Source organism: Equus caballus, chromosome 15, assembly GCF_041296265.1.
Source record: "Equus caballus isolate H_3958 breed thoroughbred chromosome 15, TB-T2T, whole genome shotgun sequence".
Taxonomy (NCBI): Eukaryota; Metazoa; Chordata; class Mammalia; order Perissodactyla; family Equidae; genus Equus; species Equus caballus.
The window spans coordinates 91,331,310-91,356,708 of NC_091698.1; the positions used below are offsets into that span (position 1 = coordinate 91,331,310).

The 25,399-nt window shown below is 40.1% G+C and overlaps 1 protein-coding gene across 1 annotated transcript in view; it reads left to right on the forward strand.

Moving 5' to 3' along the window:
- Positions 1-5,387: 5,387 nt before the first annotated feature.
- The window catches only part of OSR1 (odd-skipped related transcription factor 1), a 98,605-nt gene continuing 78,593 nt past the window's right edge, over positions 5,388-25,399 (forward strand). Inside the window, exon 1 of the mRNA XM_070236615.1 lies at positions 5,388-5,583. The gene's annotated coding sequence lies outside the window, so the exon portion shown is untranslated. The remainder of the gene's footprint in view (positions 5,584-25,399) is intronic.

A 25,399-nucleotide genomic window follows, 5' to 3' on the forward strand; every position in this document is an offset into this window, starting at 1 on the left:
CTGCAGCAAAGGGTCTAACTGGTTACTTGTGGTGTGAATGGATCTTCTACCTCCATCATTGACAGCATCCCAGACCCCACCAGTGGAAACCAAGAGGAGCAGGTGTTTTCAAGGTCTATCTCCATTTTGTCAGATGCGTTAATGGTGATACACTAGCGACTGAAAAGACCAAAAGGAGAAGATGTTTTCAGAGTCTCTCTCCATTCTAACACGTACATCAAAGTTGAGATGAAATGAAGATTGTTAACAACAAACACAGTCATAGCAGATGGCAACTTTCCCCACTGGCTTGCTTTCTTGGGGGCGCCTCCCTCTCGCAGTGTTCATGCTCTCACGTCCCTCCCACACTTGACCTCAGGTGCAGTCCCTCACCATGCGTTCAGCTTTCAACACTCTGCCCCGTTCAGTCACTGCCTGTTTCCACCTCCACCTTATTCTGTGTTTCAGACTGTCCCTTTGACCCCAAGCTCACTTTCCGCTAGGAAAGTGTCTCTCTCCCTGACACCTCAGCTGTGAGCCAACTCCAGCTGCTACCACAGCTGCTTCTGACACCCTGAACCCCAGGCTGGGCCAGAGCGCCAGGTCTGCTTGAAAGGGTGAGAGGAAACAGCAATGAGCCCCAGTCCAGACACTGCCTCAGTGGTCAGACTCGCCAGGATATCCGTGCAAAGGGGAGCAAAGCTCTAGTTAATTAACCTTTGCCAATAGTTCCATATCCCATCAAATCTAGGAGACCATCGATTGGAACACACAATATTATTTTATATGCCATTACAAAAGGATAAATGCTGGCAAATAAACTATAACATGCTATCAACTGTAAGATGCCCCAAATTCCAGAGTAATTCAAAAGTAAAAAAAAAAAAAAGTCTTAGAATCAATGACATGAGATATAAAGCATGACAATGACATTGCTTAAGAACAATAACCAAATGTTTTTTAGAAAACATATCGCCAAGAGTGGTAACCAGCTGAGGTCAGCTGAAATCACACTGTCCTTCAATTTATGTGAGAGGAGCAGGGATGTTCATGCTCTCCCCAAATTTCTGTGACTTCTGGAGCACTCACATCCCCGTGCTTGCTGCCCACTCAGCTTTTCTGCTTCTCATTTGCACCTTGTGCCCCGTGGCTATTCCCTTTTCTGTATCCCAAACTGACTGCAGCCTCTTTTCTTGCTTACTTAAAAATGTTTCTGCATTTTATTTTTATATGTATCCAATTTTACTGTAGGTTTGGGGCAACAGAGACGGTTGATATTACAGTACTTAGAAGTCTTTCTTACCTTAACACAAAGAATTTCCCTCCAGATGATGTTCCATCATAATATCCCGTCTTAATACCCCCCACCCGTTAGTTCAGCTCCTCCTCCCCTCTCCTCTGTCACCATCTACCCTCAAATTTCTCCTCTGTTATGCAAAGTATGTTAGCTCTCTCTTGGACTTCCTGTCTGGTTCAGGGACTTCATATCTTTTTCTTTAAATCTAAAGCAGCTTATCAATATATTTACCCCAGAAAGACACTGTGGTACTCTCCCTAGGCGGCAAATGTACATGCATTCCCTGTGTTTGTTGTTGTTGTTTGTTTGGTATAATAAACAAACAGTAAAATGCTCAGATCTTAACTATTCAGTTTGATGAATTTTGACAATTGTATACACTCAAGTAACCACCACCTCCAACAAAATGGAGAGCGGCTCATCACCCAGAAAGTTCCCCACGTCCCTTTCCAGTAATTTCACAGCCCTTCTCCCCACAGCTACCACTCCGTGATTTCTGTCACCACAGACTGATTTTGTCTCAGATTGAACTTCATATAAATGGAATCAAACCGTCTGAATCTTTGCATTCAACGTGCTTTTGCAATTCATTCGTGTCATTGCACATGCTAGCAGTTCATTCGTTTGTATCGCTAGCTATGATTCCATTCCACGAATATAGCACTATTTGTTTCTCTCCTCTCCTATTGATGAATATTTAGGTTGTTTTCGATTTGTGGCTATTATGAATAAGGCTGCTACAAATTGCATGAGATAGAAGTCTTTTTGCAAACATATGATTTTCTGTTGTGATTTTAAAATTTGCAAGATTTTTTCTGTACTTCCCAAGAAATAAGTAAATTTCCCTAAGCTATCTTCAAAATTTACAACTAATACCACGTGTAGTTTTCCAGGACAGGGTAATAAAGGCATGAATGCAGAGTGAATACTGTCCCAGAGATTTTGATGAATATCTAAACTTGTGATTATTATGTGTGAGACTGTTTCTAGGGCCTCTGCTTTTCTTCTGAATGATATTTCTGTTGTTTCAGGTTACCTGACAGCCCTTGCTATTCAAATTCTCATTATCTGAACTCTTGCTGTCTAAATTCAGGGCGAATAGATTTGGAAACTTTTTTTTGAGATGGCCTGACATCTCTCAATATCTCAACTCTCCTTCCTACCTCTCTGAGGCTAACGAACACTCTGATTTGGATACCATGTTTCACAATATCATTAAAATTTTCCAGACCTAAATGGAACTTTCCAATGACAGAATTGCTAAGCTTCTGCTTAGGACCACGCTTATTTAAGCTCTTCCCACCACCTTCCTATGAAGAAGCCTAGCAATTCTGTCATTGGAAAGCTCCCTTGTCTCACAGTGCAAAGTTGAGTAAGTTATTTGGCTTTTCTGACCCTTAGTTTCTTGCTCTGTTTGATGGATTTATAGCTGTGTCATAGAGTTGTCATGAGGAATACATGTGATTGACTATATATAAAAGCTCAAGAGTACTCAGGACTTTGGGTGGGGCTCATTCTTGTTTCTGGCTATTCTCTGTCTGCCCTTCTATACTCACTCTCCATCCTTCTCCCCAGGATCCCAGAAGTTAACCTCTCCAGACTGCATCACCCAAGCTGCCTTCCTCGACCTCTGGCTATGGGTTGGTTTCAACCAATGGGAGGCACTAGTAAGGGATTGGGGGAAGGGAGGAAATAGAAGTCTGGGTTCTTATTCTCTGAAGTCCTCCCTAACCTGCCACACTAGACCTGTTTCACAGTGGCACCACATTCCCCGCCTTGCTCCTGACAGGTGACCCCTCTCCCATGGCTCTGGCTCTGGGTGGATCCCTTCTTACCTAGAAGTCGTAATGTTTTTCTACTACACTTAGTCTCTGAGAGCTCCCATTCTTGATTGGTTCCTTTGCCTCTGCTCATACCTTTGACCACAGTCCCTTTGTTAAAATCTCTTGAACTACTCGTTCAAGTGAGCTGTCTCTTTTCTGCCAGGGCCCTGACTGGTACCCTCTCCCAGACCTGCAGGTGCTGGCGTTTGTGCCCTGATGTACTGTAGTTTGCCACTTTAGAGTCTGTATCTCAGTGCAGCCGCAGAATGTCTTAGCCAGAAGAATCAACCATTTGGAAACTGGCTCTGTGTAGGCTTAAACATTTTGTTTATGTGCTGAAAATAAGGAGAACGTCATTCTTGAAAAGGGATTTCTTTTTTTACTTTTGGCCAAACACTCCTTCCCACCCTCCCTTCCAACTCACACACCTAAAAAAAAAAAAAAAAAAAAAAAAAGAAAAGACACTCTGGCTTGTATTTATGAGGGAGTTAAGCATGCAGTTCTCCTTTCAAAGCTCTTCACATGGAAAGGAAACTGGCCTTGACATTTACACAGTCCAGGAGAATTCCAAATAGAATTCGGACAGATTGGGAAGTTACCATTTTGGAGCGCATGGGGAAAACAATCCTGGTGGGAAGATGTGGTGACATATATGAGACAATCCATAGATGTTAGGAATGTGCTGCTCTGTATGTGCCTCTCTGCTTCACGATCCGATGGGACTGCCAAAAATATGCATATGTTCTTTATGATATCACATGAGAAGGCCATCCAATTAAAGCACTCCGCCATAAATGCAAGGAGTATAATTTCTGAGTATATATATGATTGCTTAATGTCAACAAAAGGGTCTTTTAAACACAGCACATTCCTTACCCTGCACTCGCACATCATGCTAAACACATCCAAATGCATGAACTATAAAAGAAGGAAGAGGCAGTACCGGCACCAAGCTCTTTGGTTTCTGCATCTGGCCAGCGTCCACTGGGAGAAATGTAAGTCAGAGTTTACCACATGGATTACAAATGTGCTGAATTGCAAGAATGATTATTAAATGAAAATATCCATAGCACCTGCAGCTTGTCCGGGAAAATTCCCCCAGGGTATTGTGGGTGCTTTTTAAATTTTTTTTTTAAGGAAAAAAAGTAAGACAGGGTGAGATGCAAATGGCAACTCCAGCTGCTTATAGTAGCAACTCCATTAATGTTCCTGAAGGGTTTGCAGAGGCAATTCAATCAATCTGAGCTGCTCCCATTCCCAGCACGAGTGGAGAGGGAGGGGCTAGGGGAGTATCATTAGCCTCTTTCCTTTGAGGTTCTGATGATCAAGAAAATGAAAATAATAGGAATGTAAATGGCAAGTGCTTTAAAAAACAAAGGCCATCAGTGCAGGCGGAAGCATGAAGCTGGCTCAACAGCTCCAGCCCAGCAGTAGTGTTTATTCTGTTATAAGGTCAGGGCTTCTTCTGGAAACAGACACTGAGCAACTATGTGGATTTTGTTGATTTAATACATGATTGTATATATAGAAAACACTCTGCACATATGTAATATTTGGCCATGTTTCAATTAGCTTCTGTGTGTGCGTACGCACATGCACACACACACGCACACACGTGAAAACAAAGAGAATAAAGTTAGGAGAAGTTCAATGAAGTGGTTAATTTCTGGAATTTGAAATCAGAATACCTAGTCAGTTGCCACCCTCCTGCTATGAGTACCTGGGCAAGTCCCATCACCTTTCTGAGTCTCTCTTCCCTTAGGTATAAAATAGGGGTGATTATTAAACTCATATCCATCTCACAGGTAGATATAAGGATCAAATGAGGCAGTTGGTGTGAAAACACTTTGAGTATGGTAAATTGTGAACTAAGTATTAGTTATTATTCTTATTAGAAAGAATTCCCTGCTGCCAAAACTCTCACACATAAGTATAACTCTGTCAAAGGTATCAGCATTAACATAGTTCGCACATACCTGGTGTTGATGCAAATAATCCATAACCAACCTATAAATCGAACTGGGGTGAGTTGATTATGAGCCAGAGTGAGGATTATAACTCGGAAGGCCTTAGAAGGTGTTCCAGGGAAGCATGGGTTTCAGTAGTCTTATATCTTTTTAGAACAAAGAGGATACATTAAACACACCCAGGATACATTTTCGTCAAAATTTCAAAGAGTTATTCAGTTGCAAATTTAGCAGGTCAACATGACCTTGATGTCAGCAAAGGAACTAATCCGGGTGTTACCAATAGGGTGTTACCAACAGGGCGTAGGAGGGGAAGTATTCATTCTTGTCTTAAGAAAGTGCATTCTTTATTTTAATGGATAAGCAGATGTACAAGGTATGTTTGGTAGCCCATAAGTCAGGCTTTTTAGTTCAAGGCTAACCACCTTTGGACCCGAATAGTTACCCCATATACCTCAATATGTGAAAATCTCTTGTCACTGGGACCTGGAATCTGACCAGAACACTTAACATGCAGGTAAGCTCTTTTTGTTGTCTGCTAGTAAAGAGAATGCATACATTTAAGTTTTTTTCTAGAGTTGGAGAATCAAAAGTAAGTTGATATAATATGTGTTTGTACCTTTTTTGAAAAGTTGAGCTTTCATAGCACAAATACGATAGATATCTTTAAAGGGTTTTAAAATGTAAGTGTTTACACCCCTTTCCTGACTCCAACCCCTTTCCCACCTGCTGCCAACAAGTGCAGACTTCTAAAGGAGAGTCCTACAGGTTTGTGGTGCTGATCTGGATAACTGATGGAAAGAAGACTAAAGCGAGCCTAAGAAAAGCTGAATTGACTTGCCTTATAGAAAAGCCAGAGGAAAAGCAGAGATCTAGAAATGTGGGAGGAAGGCAGAGTTAGAGAGTTGAGTTTTTGGAGTGTTTGGGGCACTTTCCAGATACTGAGAAAAAGGATTTAGTTAAGATCGCCATGCTGTGATGAGTGACATTTTAGAAAGATAATCGTTTAAAAATTTTGAATACGTTTTTTCCAGTCATTTTATTGAGGTCATATTGGTTATAACATTGTGTGATTTCAGGTGTGCATTATTGTTTATCAGTTTCTTTATAGACTGCATCATGCTCACCCCTAGTAGTCTAATTTTTATCCATCACCATACATATGTGCCCCTTTACCCCTTTCACCCACCCTCCAAACCCCCTTCCCCTCTAGTAACCACTAAACTGTTCTCTTTGTCCACTTGTTTGTTTTCTTCCACATATGAGTGAAACCACACAGGGTTTGTCTTTCTTTGTCTGGCTTATTTTGCTTAACATTATATCCTCAAGGTCCATCCATGTTGTTGCAAATAGGACAATATTATCTTTTTTATGGCTGAATTGTATTCCGCTTTTTATATATACCATATCTCTATCCATTCACCAGTTGATGGGCACTTGGGTTGCTTCCACGTCTTGGCTATTGTGAATAATGCTGCAACGAACATAGGGGTGTATAGATCTCTTTGAATTGCTGATTTCATGTTCTTTGCATAAATACCCAGCAGTGGGATAGCTGGATCGTATGGTATTTCTGTTTTTAATTTTTTGAGGAATCTCTATATTGTTTTCCATAGTGGCTGCACTGGTTTGCATTCCCACCAGGAGTGTGGGAAATCCTCCACCTCCTCTCCAACATTTGATATTTTTTGTCTTGGTAATTATAGCCATTCTGACAAGTATAAGGTGATATCTCATTGCGGTTCTGATTTGGATTTCCCCAATAATTAGTGACATTAAATATCTTTTCATGTGCCTGTTTTGCACCTTATATACAAACCTCATGGTAACCACTAAAAAAAAATCAGAGCAAACCAATCATCAGCAATATTGGCCTATAGTTTTCCTTCCTTGTGTTGTCCTCGTCTGGTTTTGGTATCAGGGTAATATTGGCCCCATAGTATGAATTAGGGAGTGTTGCATTTTCTTCAATTTTTTGGAATACTTTGAGAACAATAGGTATTAAATCTTCTTTGAATGTTGAGTGGAAGTCTCCAGAGAAGTCATCTGGTCCTGGACTTTTGTTTTTTGGACAGTTTTTGATTACCATTCAATCTTTTTACTTGTGATTGGTCTATTCAGATTCTCTATTTTTTTCTTGATTCAGGTTTGGGAAGTTGTAAACGTCTAAGAATTTATCCATTTCTTCTAGGTTATCCAATTTCTTGACATATAGCTTTTCATAATATTCTCTTATAATGCTTTGTATTTCTGTGTTATCCATTGTAATTTCTCCTCTTTCATTTTAAATTTTTAAAATTTATTTGAGCCTTCTCTCTTTTTTCTTGGTGAGTCTGGCTAAAGTTTTGTCCATTTTGTTTATCTTCTCAATGAACTTGCTCTTAGTTTGATTTATCCTTCCTACTGTTCTTTTAACCTCTAATTTCATTTATTTCTGCTCTAATTTTTATTATCTCCTTCCTTCTGCTGACTTTGGGCCTTGTTTGTTCTTCTTTTACTGGTTCTCTTAGGTGTAGTTTATGATTGCTTATTTGAGATTCTTCTTGTTTGTTGAGGTGGGCCTGTATTGCTGTAAATTTCCCTCTTAGAACAGCTGTTACTGCATCCCATAAGAGTTGGTATGTTGTGTTTTCATTTTCATTCGTCTCCAGGTATTTTTTGATTTCTCCTTTAATTTCTTCATTGATGCAATCATTGTTCAGTAGCATGTTATTTAGTCTCTCAGCTTTTTTCCTGTAGTTGATTTCTAGCATTGTGTTTGGAAAAGATGCTTGATATGATTTCAATCTTCTTAAATTTATTGAAGCTTGACTTGTTTCCCAACATATGGTCTATCTTTGAGAATGTTCCTGTGCCCTTGAGAAGAATGTGTATTCTGCTGTTTGGGGATGGAATGTTCTATATATATCTATTAAGTCCATCTTGTCTAGTGTTTCATTTAAGTCTACTATTTCCTTGCTGACTTTCCGTCCAGATGATCTATCCATTGATGTAATGGGGTGTTGAGGTCTCATACTATTATTGTGTTGCTGTTAATTGCTCCCTTTAGGTCTGTTAATAGTTGCTTTATATACTTTGTTGCTCCTTTGTTAGGTGTATATATATTCATAAGCATTATGTCCTCTTGGTGGAATGTCCCTTTTATCATATACTGCCCCTCATGACTCTCATTGTCTTTTTTATTTTGAAGTCTGCATTGTCTGATGTAAGTATGGCAACACCTGCTTTCTTTTTCTTGCCATTTGCTTGGAGCATCATCTTCCATCCCTTCACTCTGAGCCTGTGTTTGTCTTTACAGCTAAGTTGTGTTTCCTGGAGACAGCATATTGTTGTGTCTCGCTTTTTAATCCACCCAACCCTCTGTGTGTTTTGATTGGGGAACTCAATTCATTTACATTTAGAATGATTATTGATATACTAGGGCTTAATACTGCTCTTTATCTCTTGTTCCAGTTGTTCTATATTTCCGTTGTTTCTCTTTCCTTTGTATTTCTGACTGCCATTCAGTTTGGTGGCTTTCTCTTATGGTTTTCTCATAATGTATGATTTGTGGCTCCGTTCTGATTTCTTGTTTAGTGGTTACCATGAGGTTTGTATATAAGATCTCATAGATAAGATAGTCTATTTTCTGATAGCTTCTTATCTCCATTAGCCAAAGCAGGTTCCATCCTTTTCTTCTTCCCCTTTTGAGCTATTATTGTCACAAATTATTTTGTTTTGTGTTGAGTTTTGACTGTTATAAGTTTTTATAGTTTTTTTAATGCTTTTGTTCCCTTTATCTTTTATGTTATAACTAAATGTTCTCTAACTGGTTCTGATAGAGAGCTGCAATCTTCTGATTTTGTCTATTTATCTCCTTGCTTGAAACTTTGTAAACTTTTGCCTTTTTGTTTCAGCTATGGGGGCTTCCTCCATCATTTCTTGTAAGAGAGGTCTAGCGGCAATGAACTCCCTTAGCTTTTGTTTATCCAGGAAAGCTTTTATTTCTACATCATATTTGAAGGATAGTTTTGCTTGATAGAATGTTCTTGGATGAACGTTTTTGTCTCTCAGTATCTTTAATATATCATTGCATTCTCTCCTAGCCTGTAAGGTTTCTGCTGAGAAATCCACTGAAATTATGATAGGGGTTCCTTTGTAAGTTATTTTTTTCTGCCTTGCTGTCTTTAGTATTTTTTCTTTGTTGTTGACTTTTGCCAGTTTTACTATTGTATGCCTTGGAGAATTGATATAATTAGGAGTTTTATTGGCTTTATGTACTTGCAAGTCCAGTTTTTTCCCCAGGTTTGGGAAGTTCTCAGCTACTTTTTCTTTGAACAAGCTGTCTACTCCTTTCTCCCCCTCTTCTTCCTCTGGAATACTTATAATCCTTATGTTACTTTTCCTAATTGAGCTGGATAATTCTTGAAGAATTTCTTCATTTTAAAAAAATCTTAGTTATCTCTCCTCCTCCAACTGAAACATTTCTATATTTCTGTCCTCTAAATTACTAATTATTTCCTCTATAACATCAGCTCTACTTTTTATGGTGTCTAGATTATTTTTTACCTCATTGATTGTGTTCTTCATATCCAGGATTTTTGTATACTTTTTTTTAAAGGAGTTCAATCTCTTTGTTGAAGTGTTCTTTCTTCTCATTAATTTTATTCCTGAGCTCATTGAACTGTCTTTCTGAGTTTTCTTGTAGCTCATTGAGTTTCTTAATGACCACAATTTTAACTTCTGTCATTTAGATTATAAATTCTTGTGATTTCAGAATTGTTCTCTGGAGACTTGCCATTTTCCTTCTTCTCTGAAGTGTTATTATAGTTTTTCATGGTGTTTGATAAATTTATCCCTTCCTGGTGCATTTATGCTAGTTTCAAGTTGTAGATTCCACCTACCACCACTGGAGGGAAGCAGGAGCTGTGTTTCTGATCCTGCCCCATCTGTTGGAAGTTGTGTTGGTAAGGATGCTATGCATTTGCATGAGCTTGCCACAGCCACTTGGAGGGTTTCTCTCATGGGAGCAGGACCTCTGTGCTCAGTGGATGGGTTGTGCAGGCCTGGGCCAGCACTGTGCTCACTGGTGATTTGGCTCAGCTGATGTGATTTGTGGGTGGGGCACCTTCACAGCGGCTGAGCTGCAGCCACTCAATGGTTAGCATTCCTACTGCCAGGCCACTGTGGCATGGTGGACACTCCTGCAGGCCAGGCTACCCTTCCAGTAGCATTTGCATGCAGGCTTGGCTGCCCCTACCTCCTCTTAGGGTTGCACCAACTGCTGTGTGAGGCTCTGCAGCCTGGCTCCCTGCCTCTGAATAGCAGAAGGGGTGTGCTTACCTAGTTCCACTGCTTTCTGGGGATCCAGTCCACCCACCTTTGGATGTATAGCTGTGTGGGTCTCTCAAGTGTCCTGTTGTGCTGTGTGGGTATCCTCTGTTGGTTATTGAATGTCTGTTTAGTTGTAATTTAGAGAGAGAGAGACAAAGGGAACACCTCACTCCACCATGTTGCTGACATTTCTCTCTGAAGATCTTTTTTTTGTATGTTGTTCATTGCTACCCCCCTTTACCATTTTCTCAGACTTTAAGAAATGATTAAAGTTTTTTTGTAATTTCTCACGAATGCCAGTCTTAGATCTCTTCTGAATTTGATTGTATTTGAACTAGGACACTAGGCAGTCAGCTTTATGTGGGTTACATAAAGATAATTTTTTAAAAGTGACCATCCTAAGAACTTTAACATATATTTTGAAGTTGAATAGATAACAAATTACAATTTCAGATATGAAAAGATTCTGGCATATTTTGCTGAGAAATATGTGGTAAAATGTGGAAACAGAAATGCACAAGACATACATGAATCTCTCTGTATCTCTGTAGCAAATGTGGAATGGCAGAAGGCTGAGAAAAATCCAAAAACTCAGGTCTATTGAGAAGTTCCTCATCATAGTGCAGACCTTCTGCACCAGTAATCAGACACCTTTCCTCTTGTCCTGCATCTTTAACTGTCTAAAGAGAGTCTTAGGCCCACAGTCTGTTCCAACTGGATGAGATTGTTGAGATCATCTACTCATATCCTCTCATCTAATGGAGAACACTCTGGCATAAAAGACTTCAAAGGGCTAACCCAAGGTCAAATAATTAGCCAGGGACATCTGCCTCCATGGTTCAGTATTTTTGGTACCACATCACATGTCCCTGCAAAGCATTCTCACAAAGACCCACAAGCTCAGGGCTCTTCTAAAAGAGATGCACCAGAGAGGTGGGTGATGGAGAGAAAAGAGTCCTGCCACACACTGGAACCACTTTCACAGGAGTGCCTGCTGTCTCCCCTGATCTCCAACCTCAACAGCATAAGGCAGCAAACTGCTGCAGGCAGGAAGTGAGATGCTGCTAGATGCAGTGTGGGGGTCTCTGCTGGTAGGGCTTTGCCTGCTTGATGAATCCATCTCTAGAAAATGGCTATCCTTGTCTATGTTGCTCAGGGCCTACAAAGTTATGTTAATAATCTCCTTGGCTGTTAAGCAGAATGGATGAGATTTCACATCTGTAACATTCACCTCTATTTAATATGCACACTGAATATTATTAGACAGGAAGTAAGCATAAGGCTGTTTCAATGACTGCATGTAATAACACATAAGATCCATTTTTCTTCTTACTTATAACAGATTGGCAAAGACCTGAGGTGAAGAGTGTAAAATTGCTGAAAAAAATGTAGCTTGAAATTCCTAGACTCTATGAAATTCCTTTCAAATCTTCTTCCTATTCCTGAAAATTTGTTTTCTAGATTTAGTGAGAAGAACTTCACTCATGGGATTTAAAAGAAAAAGTACAAACATACTATATTTCCTGACTATCATCAAACTGGAAACATCATGTAAACATGTAGCTCTTATATTTTACTTCTTTGGCTTTAAATTGCAAATCTTCCATCTCTGAATTATGTGAAAAGCAAAATGAGAACTGTGGGAAGAAAATGCATGGCTCTGTTCAAGTTCTGAGTGTTTGAGTATTGGCAAGAACTAGAGATCGACAGCATCACAGGAAATCATGAAAAATTATTTTGTATAGTTGTCTCTCCTCCTGCTCCTCCTCTCTATTGTGCATGTCTCTTTAGTTATCAAAGGTCTCTGGAAATTTCCTCTGGCTTTAAAATGGGGCAGGAGCCTACTGCCTTTGATGACCCAGTATAGCATCCAAAAATACTCACAGAAAATACATAAGTATTTTCCATATGTCTAACCTAATTTCTAAATATAGGCTTCTGCTTCTGGCTATGATGCAGTAGTTTGTGGCAGACTCAACCTCCTGCCAAGAATAACTAGCAGTTTCATTTGAAAAAGTGTCCAAGGGCATGAAGGGAGCTACTGACACAGCAAGGACTTGAGAGGCCAGATCCTGGAGAGAAAGGAAGTTCAGTGAGGCAAGCACACTGATTTTCTACTCAGGGCATTTGGAAATTTTTGTGTAGGGTAAAGGTTGAGAAGCTACTCAGAGGACCACTTCTAACGGGCAGAAAAATGGTAGAGCTTTAGGAAATATTAAGGGCTAGAGAGCAAAAGATGAGAACTCTGGACTTTCAGGGCAGCTAAAATGTGAGGACTAAGATCCTGAAGAGAAGAAATGTGCAGAGAAGTGAACCTGACATTTAGCACCAGTTTTTTTCTCCAGCCATCTGACAAGCTGTGTAAGGCAAGAAGTTGAGAGGCTAAGCAGAAAACAACTGAAAAGCAGAGTAGAACTTTTTGCAGTTATGTGATGCCAAGAAACTTTTAAAAATGGAGTTTAGAACTTGGAAAAGAGGAGCGATCATTGTAGACACCTTGGGTTCTCAGTTGGCACCACTGGAGGGTTATACACTACAAGTGGAGGCCAATCAGAGGTAGACCAAGGCTTTCAATGATGCAATCCACTCTCAATCAATTCACTCTCTGATTGGATTGAGATCATCTGTCCCTTCCTTTTTTTCCAAAAGAGACGTTGAATCCTTTCTGAAAGAAGATGACATCATCTAAAGCGTTAAATTTTTTATACACAATATCTAACATGCAATAAAAAATGATCGGGCTTGCTGAGGAACAAGATCTATTTATAAGAGCAAATAGAAAATAGAAACAATAGGTGATGCAGAATAATTGTGATTAACATGTTCAAGAAAATAGATGGCAATATGGAGAATTTCATCATAGAACTGGAATCTATATAAAATAATCAAATGGAAATTCTAGAACTGAAAATCCTCATATCTTATATTAAGAAATTGATAGATGGATTTAACAGCAGATTAGATAGAGCTGAAGAGGAGCTCAGTAAGCTTGAAGATAGATTAGTAAAAAATATTTAGAGTGAAGCGTGGAGACAAAAAAAGATAAGAATTGTAGAAAAGACTGTAGAAAACACAAATATGGTGAAAAGTCTTACAGGGTTTCTAAATTGGTGTACTCTTGAAATTTTGAGTCACATAATTATTTGTTGTGGGGGTATATTTGCCCTGGGGCAAATAAATAAATCATCCCAGTTGAGAGCCACTAGTCCAAAATAAGTATAATGTCAGAGAGAGAACGGAGCTGAGGCAATACTTGAGGACAAATGGCCAAGAATTGATTCAAGAAGCACTACAAATCCAGCACCTAGGCACATCACGATAAAACTGCCAAAAACCAAAGATAAAGAGAAAATTATAAAAGTAGCCAGAGGAAAAAAAATACATTTCTTTTGAAAGAGTAACTTTAAGAGGAACAGCTCACTTTTCAACTAATGAAGGAAACTATGTGACAGTAGAATGGTATCTCTAAAGTGCTGAAGGAAAATACATGCCAACTTAGAATTCTACAGCCAGCAAAAATATCACTCAAAAATGAAGAAGACATAAAGACATTCTTGACAAAAGCTGAGATGTCTCATTTCCAGCAGGAAATGACCTACAGGAAGTAGTAAAGGGAAATGTAGGAAGGAAGGAAAAACAATGAAAAGGTTAAATCTAAGTGAATGTTGACTCTAAAACACAATAACAATTACGTCTTATGGGATCTAAAAGGTATGTAGAAATAAAATATATGGTAACAATAACACAAGGTAGGAGGGGTTGTACAGAAAAGAGCTAACGTGGCAGGTCTGAGACTGCTCTCACTAGGAAGGCCTGCTTGCAAGGTTGACTACACAACTGGGAACTTGAATTTTAGGGAGATCCCCACCATTCTCTGAACTGAGAAGAGTGGCTCACTGTGCCTAAATTGTTTGTGCAAACAATATGGTTCATGCTGAACACTTACTTTCCTTCTGGAACGTTGGTACATGTTAAACAGAGGGTGTCTATATGGCCAGTATCCAATCAATACCGTGGGTGCTGCGTCTCTAATGAGCTTCCCTGGTAGACAAGCATTTGACACGTGTTGTCACAACTTGCTGCAGGAATTAAGCATGTCCTGTGATTGCACCAGGAGAGGACTCTTGGAAGTTTACACCTAGTTCCCTCTAAACTCTGCCACAGGAGTCTTTCCCCTTTGCTGATTTTGTTTTATATATTTTCACTGGACTGAATCAAAGCTGTGAGTATAACCATATGCTGAATCTTCCAAGTGAATCTTGGAGACCCCATACAGGATCTATTAGCCTTCAAGGTTCAAATATTCAAGGTTTCCAAGGCTCTTTCAATGTGAGGGAAATAGTGAAAGCACAAATTCGCATTAGTATCTAATAAATCAATAATGTATATTGTAATCTTCAAGATAACCACTAAAGAAAGAGTAAATAAATGTTTACTTAATAACCTAATGGGGATGGGATTTAGAATAATAACAAATACTTGATTAAGGCAAAAAAGGGGAAAAAGAGAACATAATTAATGGGCCACATGGAATACAAATATTAATATGGCAAATATAAAATCAAATATATTCACAATTATGTTAAATATAAATGCTCTATATATCCTACTTAAAACATGTATCAGACTAGGTTTGATAAAAAGTCCAAAAAAGAAGACATACCTTAAATTTACGGAGATAAAATGATTGAAAGCAAAAACATGGAAAAGATGTATCAGGAAAACCAGTGGTGTACTGGAGCTTTCTCATAAGGACTTATAAGAGTTGATTGTTAAACATTCAGGAATTTTGCAAGTCTGTTGTTAAAACTTTGGTTGCTTGAGATTGGTCATGGTAGGAGAATTCACACCATGGGAATCTGCAGATGCTACAAATCAGGGCTTTTTGCTTTTCAGAGATCTGGTTTCCAAGCACCCAAATGATGCAAACCTTAATCACAGGAAAGCTGATTCAGCTATGCCAATAATCTTCTCTAAGCCGGAAACATTAAAAAGATAAATTCATTTTTTTCCCCCTAAGGTTGGCACTGAGCTAACATCTGTTGCCAATCTTTTTTTTCTTCTTCTCCTTAAAGCCGCTCAGTAGATGGTTCTATATTCTAGTTGTAGATCCTTCTGGTTGTGCTATGTGGGACGCCGCTTCAGCATGGCTTGATGAGTGGTGATAGGTCCACACCCAAGATCTGAAGCGGTGAAACCCTGGGCCACCAAAGTGGAGTGCACGAACTTAACCACTCTGCCGTGGGGCTAGCCCAGACATTCATTTCTTAATTTAAAAAAGTATTAAGCCACTAGTAAGTTATAACAATTTCAAATTTCCTTACATCTTATAACTTATCTTCAAAAAATAAGAAGCAAAAATTAACAATTTAAAGAAGGCATATGCAGATTCACAGTCATGATGGAAGATTTCAAAACACTTTTCTAAGTATATTGGAGGGATTTTCTGCTTTTGCAACCCTTATGACATGAAATGGAAGTATTAGAATTTCTCCTCAATGATCTTTAGAATTTAGGTTTCAAGCAAAGCTATCCCAAATCACCTCATCTACTTTTAATTGTTGAGCAAAAGGAATTTTGGATATTTGATATGGGTAATGGCTAGTCATGTGTGTCTTCATGGTAACATTTACTGAAATCCACTTTGCCATTCCCTGGTTCAGGCATTGATTATACCAAGAGGAGCAAGCTACTGTCTTTGCTCTCAAGAATTTAATCTAATTGTGATACAGACATAAAAGCAAGTAATTGCAGAAAAAAGCAGTATATACTCCATGATCAGTTAGGATACCTCCCATTGCAAATAATAAAAACCCTGACACAGATTGTTTTTAATGTTATTCATCTAGAACTTGTGAATTCTATAATCCTGGAAAGTTAGAAATAGATGGACAGGATCTTTGAAATCAACTAACCCCAAGGCTCTAATTTTAACATTAAAATATAACACAACACAAATACATTAAAGTTCCGAGTGGTGACGTGATTTATGTATGCACATACAGCAAATTAATTGTAGTGCTTGAGATGAGAACCTCCTATTCTTTATCCAGTGCTATTCTTGCTCTGCCACGTTGCACACCTTGGTTCCTTTTGAGTCCATTCTTTCTTGAAGCAAAGTAGTCTCTTCCCTCAAACAAATAATCTGGCTAAAAAGATGATACAAATGATTATGAAAGATTTCATATGGATTTTCATTCATTCTGAAATATTTACACGTTCATAAACTACTGCAATTAAAGCTTCTCAAGGCAAATAATATGTTGATTTACTTATTCAACCATCAAATGTTTATTGGTATACTTATGTGCAAGATACTGTGCTAAGCCCTGGGGATGTGAGAGTGACTTCACAGGGTACATTATCAGTGGTGTGTGGGTGGAAATGTCTGAACACAAACCTAAATATTTACTATAGTGATACATAATGCCATAGTGGTATGCACCGAGAAAGTGTATATAAAAGGAGATAAGACTTCTTTTGAATAATTTTTTATGATCAGAAGGCCTATAAAATATGGTAAATACATCACAAGCTTTGTGGGAATGAATGTGTATGAGTTTGGATGTATGTATGTATATGAGAAAGTGGCTGAAGGTGACTGTGGCAGTGACATAAGAACTAGACTCAATACTGTTAACCCAAAAGAAGTTACCAAATCACTGGAAGATGGGAGAAAGACAAAGGTAGTCACTAACCCATTGGCAGATGAGACGAGGATGAACATACCAGTATAACTGAGGTAGGAGCCTGTTTATATTAAACGATGTCCAAACCATCTTTGGACAAGCTCAGGAGAATGGACTGTGGGACTCTGAGCGCCCTCCTTGCCCTTAGAACATTTGTGAAATAATTGACCACAGATGGTTCCTTCAATATATTGTATCATGTGACCATGTTACTCTGACAGATAATGGTTGCAACTAAAGATCAGTCCTCCAGCCAAAATAACTATCTATTAGTATACTATTCAATACGGTAGTCACTAGCCACATGTGGATATTGAGCACTGGAAATGTGGCTAACCTGAATTGAGATATGCTCCAAGTATAAAATACACATAGGATTTCAAAGACGAAGTATGGAAACAAAGAATGTAAAATATCTCAATAAGTTTTTACTCAATACATGATAAAATGTTAATAATGTAGACAAATAAAATAGCAACTAAATAAAATATTAAATAAAATATTATTACAATTAATTTTACCTTTTTTGTTACATTGTTGGTGTAGCTAAAAAAAATTTTAAATTTCGTATGCCTCTTACATTTGATGCTGGCATCACATTTCTGTTGGACAATGCTGCTGCGCTATGGGCTGCACCAGAAGCTCATTAGGGTACTTGGTGCAATGACTCTGCCCAACAGAGGAGCCCCATGTTGAATGGTGACTATTAGCCAATCAGATTCTTTCTCTTGGGGAGTTTTGAAACATACATAAATACGTAGAAACACAACAGAAGAGCAGAGAAGAGATGCGTGCAGAGAAAAGGAAGTTGGGTCAGAAGAACTATGGGGGTCCTTAACTTAGGAAACAGTGGATGGCCACTTCTGAGGAAACAGAACTGCTCTTAAACTATGAATACCTGTCCATTTTCAAGAGGCCTAGTTATGTGGTTTTCCATACTTTATTTCTTCTCTACATAGTCTTGTGATGTCTCTGTCATTTGAGGTACCCTAGTGCTTCTCTGTTCCATGAACCTCAAAATATCTCAACCCTTAAGCCGAGGAACAGAAAGGGCTAGAGAAGTTGGTATTTTCCTGGGAAAAAGGAGGAAAGGAGACTTTATCTCTGTGAGAAGATAGAGCTTTTTAGAGCAGCAAATCTTCTTCATCTCACTGAGTATGCGCCCTGTGTCTGCAAGGATACAATGAGAGGCGTGTAAGGGCTTAGTTAATGCAAAGTACATAGTGGCCACCGTAATCGTTATTCTTTTGATAATTTTTATCACACTTATTTTTTGTGAAGACTGAGTTAATGCAGGTACAGCACCACTTTTAACACTCACTGGAGAATTCTTTTCCTCTTTGAGAAAGAAGGTGAACGAGACTCATAAGGTGGCTAGAAAGAGGGTTAAATTGAGAATGAGTAATATTTTTTTTTAGCATAAAAAGTGATCTGGTGCACAGTATCAAAAAACAAGCATCTCTTTAAGGAACTCACTCTCCACCCTTTTGTGCTAATCCTCGATTACAGCTAAGTCAGTGCTGACGTTGGACGCCTAACAGCCATGCTCAATCCTTTCTCCATATCAGTGGTTCTCAAAGTATGGTCCATGGACCAGCAGCATCTGTAGCAGCTGGGAACCTGTTAAAAATGCAAATTCTTGGACCATCATCCCAGACCCATGGAATTAGAATCTCTGGGGGCCTATTCATCCATTTTAACCAGCCCTCCAGGTGACCTGTGTAATTAAATCTGGAGAACGACAGCTGTCTACCTTTACTGACATAGTCTCCCCAGCTGGAGATGCTCCACTCGCTTCTCTGTCCATATTCAATCTTGGAAGCTAGCTTCTTCCTCTACTTTCTCTAGGAAGTCATGCTAAACTTCTTGAGGCCAAAGGAAGGTTGTACTGTCTTGCTGAAATGTCACCACACCTGAGCTAATTCATATCCAATTTTAACTTGTTCTCCAAATGGTTTCACATGTGTGAGACAATGAGCTTGATACTCCTTGAGGGTAGGATTTTTGCGACCTCCCTCTCACCTCTCTAGTAAGTACACAGTAGATATATTTTCCACACTGAATTGAAATCACACAAAACTCCTTTGTCTTTCCATGGAAAATAGTGATAATCCTCTTGAAGGTCAGGAGTGACATCCCAAGACTGGCCTTTTTGTCTTCTTCCTGCCTGAGATGAGGACGTCTAAGATCCAGGTGAATGGGTTTTGGAAGCCTCTCTCTCCTCGCTTAAAAACTTTCTCCTTCTCTGGCAAACATGCCAGGGAAGCCAGCAGCTTTTTTTCTCCTTTTAAAACACTGAGATGTTATTGCAGCTTCAGAGGTGTTGCTGAATTTTTAAGAGAGCCTCTGAGAAACGGAGATAAGGCTTAAAAGTCCTCGACAATTTGCCTGCTCCCTTTAAGACCTTAAGAAACTCTTTAGGTACGTTAAAATGTTTTCCTTTAATTTTTAATTTTTGTTTTACGATAAGGCTAATTAAAGCAACACCTGTTTGGAATGATATAGTTGGTGCTGGGTCAACATTTCCATTCGTTTATAATCCAGCTGTGAAAACTCAATTTGAAGTAAAACTTGGGTGTATAATATCCAAACCCAGGGGGATTCAAAAGAAACACTAATATACCAGTGTGCATAATAGGGGGCAAAGAAAATAGAAGCAAAGTGGTTTCAGGTGCTCTTTAGCACTTGCGTAGTGGGCAAACCGTTTTTACGACCACGGTTTGTAGGTCTTCAGCTCCTCATGTAGGTAGGATGCCTTTGGGTATTTAAAAGGAATGAAAACAGGCCAGTTAGTCTATGTAAAATACTAGCTACTGTGCACGGGTGGTAATGAGGCTTCTCTCATCAGAAGGGTCTTAAGACGTGAAGTGACTACTCTCGTGTTTCTCTGGATTTAGGACCCCCTGGAGGCATCCTGATGTGACAGATGACAGTATGTCTTGAAGACCAATGGGCTGCTTCTGTCCTCCCTCCCTTTCGGGAGGCTGAAGTAGAGATTTATTAGCATGTCATGTAAAGAAACTGGAACTTGGGTTCAGGCTGGAAATAACACCGCACACTAGAACTTGCCCTACAGTGGTTCTCAAACACTTTTTAATACCTACAGAGAGACCAATAAATAAAGCAGATAAAAGTGGAGCTGCTCAGATTGAATTAGGAGGAGAGCCTAGAGCCCCCAGCTGCTCAGCTCAAAGACACTCAAGCCTGGCAGAGGCTTGATGGAACTGTTAAGGCTGTGAGAATCATAGTTCGAAAACTACGGTCCTGCCGATGATATGAGCGGGTGACCCAACTCTAAGCTTTATTTTGTTATGCTCTTTTGGAGCAAGAGTTTGGCCATTTGATGAGTAAAATAAGTGGTGAGCAGACTTTGCTTGAAGAAACCTTTGAGAAACCCTAAAGCTCCAAAGAACTGGTGGAGATGGGAGTTGTGGCTTCAGCTGAACCAGAGAAGTTTTATATGTGGGATGTTTTGTAAATCTCTGAGCCCCAGAATTTTTTCCCTAGGAAATGGGGATGGGAATTCCTGCCAAGTTCATAGAGTTTGTTTGTTTGTTTTTACTGGGGCCAGTCAAAAAAATGGTAGAGTTTAGATGATTTTGCTGTTAAATTGAAGCCATTGGGAAAGTCTGAGACAAAATAGAATGTGAGCTACTATGTCAGAAATATAAGGCACAGAGAAGGGAGACATTTTTCCTGGAACCATTGAGATAAGTTGTGTGGATCACATATGGATCGTCTCACCAGCCCTCCATATACCTTCACATCTTCAGTTCACTTTTTCCTCTCCTCTTTCTCACATCTTAGACGTTCATGCTGCCCACATCTCTCCTATGTTCCTCTCATTGTCGAAAAATTTCTGCTGCATCTAAAGTAACCATAGACTCTTCAAGCTGGGCAAGATATCAGAGATTATACTATCTGCCTTCCAAGTTTACAATTGAGAATTCCTAGTTTAGAACTCAGGTCCCTGGATTCCCAGGCCAGGCTCTTTTGAATAATGGTGGAGATGCCCAGTTACTCTCTAGCAGGTGAGGATGTTGCCACCGTGACACTGGCCACGTCCCCCTGGTATCTCTTGCTCTCTTTCTCTGGGATTATGGAGAGCCAGAGGATCTCATACTATGAGATTCCACGAGGGAGCAGCTGGCCATTTCCTAAAGAATTTGTAGCAGGCGGCAGCAAGGGTCCTATGCCAACTCTCTCATCTCAAATACTTTACCGTCTTCCAGTATCTCCCACCTGACATCAAACCCTTCTAAAGGTGTCAGTGACTGAAAACACTTTGAGTCTAGACGCTCTTGGGAATTTTGTTTAATTATGGATAAAAATTTGTGTCGAAGTTATGAATTTCTGATGGTTGGATTTTGAGTATCAGCAGATAGAACACTGGCGGCCAGAGGCACCATCCCAGGGTCCTCGAATCCTGCTTTCCCGGCAGTCTCTTCTGCCTGCAGGTAGGCTTGACCAGGTGTTTCCCACACTCCTCTTTCATTTTTCACCTCAACAGCACGTTAGCTCCTTGCAGTAGTGACCTGTACCAGTAAGGAGAGAAGAAGGGGAGATGTACAAGGCAGTCCCACATCTCAACTTTCTAAGATGGTCACAATTTCAATTGTTTGGATACTCCTGGAAAAGATGTTAGAAGCCATTGTAGTATTGTGGAAATAATATCTTAGTACAAAACTACATTCTCTAGACTCTCTTTGCAGTCAGGATTAGCAAAAATATTCTTTTTCAGGCTCATGTGTCCCGAGTTTTTGAGTTTCTGAAAAATATGGGTCCCGTAAATAGGGAGTAGGGGACGCTCAGATGATTATGGCCTATCTTGTGCTTTGGAGCTTATGAAGCTAGGAAGAATTCAGGAGAGGAGGTGAGGGCAATGAATGGCTTTTGTTTGCCGTTTGACAACCCGGTGATGACTGGAGAACACTCTGGAGGCCCAAAGAGCCATCTGTCATGTGAGCTCAACAGCAACCTAAACCTACTTGATGGGATGAGGCTGGAGGCAACTGAGGGCTGCCAAGTCTCCAGCCCCCTGGGAAGAAGCATGTAGTATCTCTCGAGAGGTTAGGAGCCCCTTATTTCCCCTGGGCTTCCCCACATTTATCTCACACGACTCACCAGGCTGGAATTTGACCTGTGCAGTCCTAATTCCTTTTCCATGTGACTCTTCTGAGATATGGCTTCCCACATAACATTCCCAAAGCCAATCACACTGTTCTATGACTGTAACAGAGAAGCCCCAGAAACGAAATCAAATGGTAGCCACTTAATAAAGCAGCTGGTTGATTGAACGGAATCAGTTATGAACAGCCAAAACCCTTCATTTTGCCAGTGCCAAACTTGAGGCATGGAAGTTGAAATGGTGAACCCTAGTTCCCAGAGAAGTTAGTGGCGGAACCAATCTGGGAGCCCAGATCTTCTGCTTGTCCATTCCTAAGACTGGACCCATCCTACAAGCACAGTCATGGGGAAAAGAGGATTCTTGTTCAAAGGCATATTCCTGGGGAATTTCTGTGAAAAATGCCAGGAATGGGGCTTTTCATGGGCCATTTTTCAGGATTAGCTCTAAGCTTTCATGCCAAAGCAGAGGCTTCTGGGCCCAAAGGTTGAAGAGCAGTTGAGGAAGGCCAGTGTGGGTCCATGTGTCATACGGTGCCTCCACCCTATATTTCTGTTTAACCCACGAGAATCTGGCAATGGTACAGAGAAAGCTTTGATTTCTTTTCTGCCCTATTGTATTTGCCAGGAGTCAGGAATGAGGATGGGGTTCTACATGGAGGAAAAGGTAAGGAATTTAGGAGTTGGTTGATCTGACAAAGTTTTACCAATTATCACCTGTGACTGAATTTAAGTGCTGTTTAGCAGGTAAAAATGACAGGACTGAATGGGTTGAGGAAAGAGAGGAGCATGGCATGAACCTCAGACTAGGCATCGAGCTGTTCTGCCTAGAACCTTGAATGACACGTGACATAATGAATGAATAACATAGACTCTCATAAGATTAATTGCTCTATTGTGTGCTGGAGACTCCAAATATTGTAATCTCCTTTATCTTAAGCAAGGGAGACAATAATGAAGATTACAGGCTGAAAAAAAATAGGAAATAAAACAAGAGGTGGAGCTTAATTTCCACCCTCCACCCCCGCTCTCCCACAGGAGTGTGGACTGGACTTAGTGAGTCACTTCCAAAGCATAGAATCAGGTAAGGGGAAAGCAGAAAGCTTAAAGTGGAGCAGCCTGGCTGACACTACAGTAAGAAGGTGATCAAAGTTAATATCATCAGTGTTGTCATGTGGATCTCCTATACTCCTGATATGAAGTGATAACCATGAGAAGAACCCAAATTGGGAGTCATTTTACAGACTACCTGGCCAGTACTCCTCAAGACTGTCAAGGTCATGAAAAACAAAGACAGACTGCCCAGAGGATATTGGGGAAATATAACAACTAAATACAGTGTGGTACCCTGGACTGGATCTTGGGACTGATAGTGGAAAAGCTGTGAAGTCCAAATACATTCTGGAAGTTAGTTGATAGTAACGTGCCAATGTTGGTTTCTGAATTTTGATAAATTTACCGTGGTAATGTAAGATGCTAATGTGGGGAACTGGACTGTTTTTGCAACTTCTCTGTAAAACTAAAATCGTTCCAAAACAAAAAGGTTATTAAGAATCAAAGAATCCACCAACGAACCAATAATTTCCTTTGGCCCTATCTCTCTCCTCCCTTGGCTGACCTCCTGAAATACCACATTTACTGTCTCTTCCAATTCGTTCCCAACCCACTTCTTTCTGGTTTCTGCTCTACAGACTGCACTCTCTGTGCTGTAGTTGGCACAATTGACCACTCTCTCCTTGAAACTCTATCCTCCTTTGGTTGTGATTCTCCAAGTCTCATGGCTGAATCTTCTCTGCTCATACTACACCTGCCCTCTGGATGGTCTTATCTTCCCTGTGTCTTCAGTTTCCACACACTGTATGCACCAATGATTTTCCTTTTTCCTGAAAATTCTCCTGCCTACTAGAAAGTCCGTTTGAGTGTCCCACAGGCACTCACTCAAAATATCCCCAAACTCGATTCCTTTTTCTCTTTCCCCTTCCTTGAAAAACTCCCTCTACTCCCTATATTGGTGAATGGCGTTGTCATTCATCCAGTTGTCCAAGCCAGAAACTTCAGAGTTTACTCAAGTCATCTGTTTCCTTGCTTCCCATGACCGCCCCAAAGATCTCTTGACTCTGTGCCCTCCTCTCAGTCTCCACTCTGCTGCCTTCCAACCATTCTCATCTGCCCTGCTGGATTCTCTCCCTTATTTCTGCATCTCTTCAACCTCCACATTTCTAACGATGATATCTCTAAAAACAAAGTCTAAACATGTGACTCCCTTCTTAAAACTTTTGATGACTTCCTGTCACTTAAAAAATACCTAAATTTCTCGTACATGGTGTTCAAGGGCTTTTGTCATCTGACTTTCCCATGTCTCTGCAGTTTCATCTTTGTCTGCTCCTCCACCGTTCCCTAAATTTCAGCCACAGTGAACTCCTTGGAATTCTCCAGTTCTTGGACACATCATACCTTTCTCTCTCTTTTGACTTCTGCACACCTAGAGCGCCTCTCCTTTGCTATGCCCAGCACTGCCCAGTAAGTGTTTTATGACTAAACTTCTTCAGGCCTCATCCTGTGATAAACTGAGGCACAGGGAGATTCAGTAGCATGTTCCATCTTAATTCATGAGCAGCCGTCTCTCTCATTGAGGACCTTGAGCTGGTGGGAGTTTTCCATTATTGATTCATTGTTTGGTGATGACTTCCCAGAAAAACAGAAGGGATTGGGGCATATGATCTGGTGGTTACCGGGATTCTTTATGCAAAGAGGAAGAAAAAACTGGGAAGGAATAAGTGGGCCTTTTATAAGTTTGAGACATGTGAGATTAAGAGAAAAAAGGCAAAACACTCTGCAAAATGGCAGACTACTCCTCAGATTTAAAACATTAATTTATAATGATAATCCCCAAAGAAAAACATCCACTTTGGCAAGTGATTCCCAAATTGGAACGGCTGATGGATGGCCAGGGAGCGACTGCTGAGATGAGGTATGGTGCTGTCCAAGGAGAAGAGGGGCGGACATCAGTGAATTATGGGCTCTAATTCCACCTGGGACTGCAAGTAAATAACAAAGTGCCAGAGTGAGGCTCCAGATGGTTTGTGTAGTGAGTGTGACCAGAACTCCACTGAGGAATTGGAGCCTGGTAATTCAAACCGGGCCTGTCTTTTTATGTTGTAGCAATTCACAGACTGGCCAGATACTGTCTATTGGGTGTGCTGGTGG